General features: G+C 28.8%; 1 protein-coding gene across 2 annotated transcripts in view; it reads left to right on the top strand.

Annotated features, from left to right (window-relative positions):
- LOC100159991 (legumain) overlaps nucleotides 1-2681 on the top strand; it is a 521349-nt gene that overhangs the window by 173244 nt on the left and 345424 nt on the right. The window lies entirely within an intron of this gene.

Here is a 2681-nt window from a genome sequence, read left to right as displayed (position 1 = left end):
AAAAAATGTCAGGAACGGAACAAACAGCCGTCTTCAGTGCATTTTTCACCGCGTACTGTGATCAGGTTTCGGTTATAGTGATCAGAAATAATCATGTCAGAAATTAAATTTATAATAAAATTACCTATTTTTATGTACAAAAAGAAAGAAAAACGATTACGAACGGTCGTCCTAATCTTATCTAATGAATTAGACATGTGACCCCACGTAATGAGTGTACTTCATATCGTATATGTTTGAATTTAACCTTAAATGAGTGGCTGGATGTAGATAAGGACTTACCAGTTTTTCAAGTGATGAATGGTGACGAACATAGGCGCAAATAGTAGGGGGGCTTTAGGGGCTAAGCCACTAAGAGATGCCGTCACCAGTTTCCCATGGCACCATGTACCTACATAATCTGAATAACCAGTATTACAAGTTTAAATGTATTTGACGTAGTAGAAGGAACAATAATATAATCAAAATTGTAATACATGTTAGCAAAGCACTTTTTGTTAGACTACCACTACCACGTATCTACGTACTTTGTCCTTCTTTGATTATATTATACCTAACTGGTAGGGGGAACATATTAATATTGGTAATGTAAGCCTGTCTAGATATTATTGTCCATTGACCATTATATTGTATTATCATAATATATGAAGTTAATGATTAACCAATTCTCTTCAGATATTGTCAGTGTTTAATAAATGTTAGAAAATGTACGTTAAAATATTGTTTGGTGACTTTTAAATGTCTATATTTGCTTTAATCTCAGCTCTAAATCAACAATGGAGATGACATATTCCAGGATAATTTATTCATGTTTAATTTTCGGTACGTAATTCCAGTGTTAACAATTTAAAAATATATAGAAAATCATAATTTTCTGACATTATGTTAGTGTACCTCATAATCATTATATTTAAATATTAATAATAACCCGAGACTAAAAAGTTTAATAAATGTATCCATCTAAGGAAAATACAATTTACAATTTAATATGTGACAGTAATTTATTCTAAACAATAATCTGTCATTTTGATAATAATATTTTCCAAACTGATTAATAAATTTAAAGTAAACTTACTATACAGTTAATACTGGATTTAAGTTTTCTCACATTAAAATTTGTAATTTACTGTTATATATGTGTGTATGCGTGTGCTATGAAAAATGGTTTTGGGATTGTAATAACTCATAATTCCGAAAATAATGTTTTATTGCTTTATATTATATTAATATTATTATTAAATACATAATTTCGTTATAAATATTAATAAGTGCACTCATATCGTATAACATAATTACTAATTTGTACCATAATGTAATACGAGAATAAAATGTAGAGATATCAAAGTAGAGTGAAGGAAATAGTGACCATATAATGACACTTTCTTTGGGTATTTTCGTATACATAGTAGACAGTCGGCAATATAATATTATTTAATATTATATAATATCATGTAATATAGATTGGAATCATAGGCGTAGCAGACTTTGTCCGCAGGGGGGGCCCTTAAAAATGTCTGAACCAAAAATTCTTGTACTAACGATCACCATAAAAAGTGGTGACTTCGGACATGTGGTGGGGTGAATTCGGACAACACCATGTTTTTTTAGTTATTTTATAATTTTAGAATACACGTTTGATAAAAGCTGAAAACTGATACTCCACGTTAATATCTATTATAACCTACATAGAAAATAATATTTATTGATGACATAATGGTGTCATAGTACATGTTATGGAGGTAAATACAAAATATAATTTATTAGTATTTTTAAATTACAGACCTACATTGACTACTGTAGCATAAAAACAAATAGAAATATTTGATTGCGGTTTTTGGTAACCTATACTCGTTAACTTGTCTTTGTTAATTGGTATATGAGCAAATTGTTAAGTTACTTGATCTCACACTGTAGTGTTAAATCGTCTTAATTATTACCAAACGTGGGGTGACTTCGGACAACACTTTAACTATGCCCAGATCAAGGGCGTCGGCAAGAGTTTGTCAAGGGTAGGGAAAAATATTTTCGTTTTCATATTTTTCAATATTAGATTCTGAGTGGAACGATGAATGTATTGATTTTACAATGATGTGTGTTTTTTTATTTTTTTTTTATTTTTTTATTTTTTATTTTTTTTGTGTCTGTGTACACGATAAGTAGTCGAAATAATGCTACGATTTTCAACTTCAGTATCTTGTTCGATCAGAAAGTGAATATCGTTGGTGCATTGGGGAGGTCAAAATTTCCCAGTGGTTTTCAAAAGCGCCGGGAAAAACAAAAGAAAAATTAAGGAAAAACGGGAATTTTTACGCAAAATCGATTTTTCACAAAATTTAATTTGGTTTTTGGTGTAACCTTAAAAAAAATTACCGTAGATACATGAAATTTTGACTGAATGTTTATCTTAGCATCTTCTATACACCATAAAATTTTCAAAATATTTTGATGTATTTTGAGCTCTTTACGGACATTTTTATTTTCCATTTTTTTTTTAGTTTTTTTTCTAAAAATATCAATAAAATTTTATTTGTTGGATAGAAAAGCTTGAAAATTTAATAGAAAGGCCCCTAGTATATTTTTTCAAAGGCAGATGAAAAATATTAAAAATCGTTAGTCACAGTTTTTTTTTTTAAGCATTTAAAGTTCAAAAAATGACAAAATATGGAAAAATCACGAAAATT

The sequence above is a fragment of the Acyrthosiphon pisum genome, chromosome X (genome assembly GCF_005508785.2).
Source record: "Acyrthosiphon pisum isolate AL4f chromosome X, pea_aphid_22Mar2018_4r6ur, whole genome shotgun sequence".
Lineage (NCBI taxonomy): Eukaryota > Metazoa > Arthropoda > Insecta > Hemiptera > Aphididae > Acyrthosiphon > Acyrthosiphon pisum.
The sequence above is the reverse complement of the archived record's forward strand: the minus strand, read 5'-3'. Positions and strand labels throughout refer to the sequence as shown.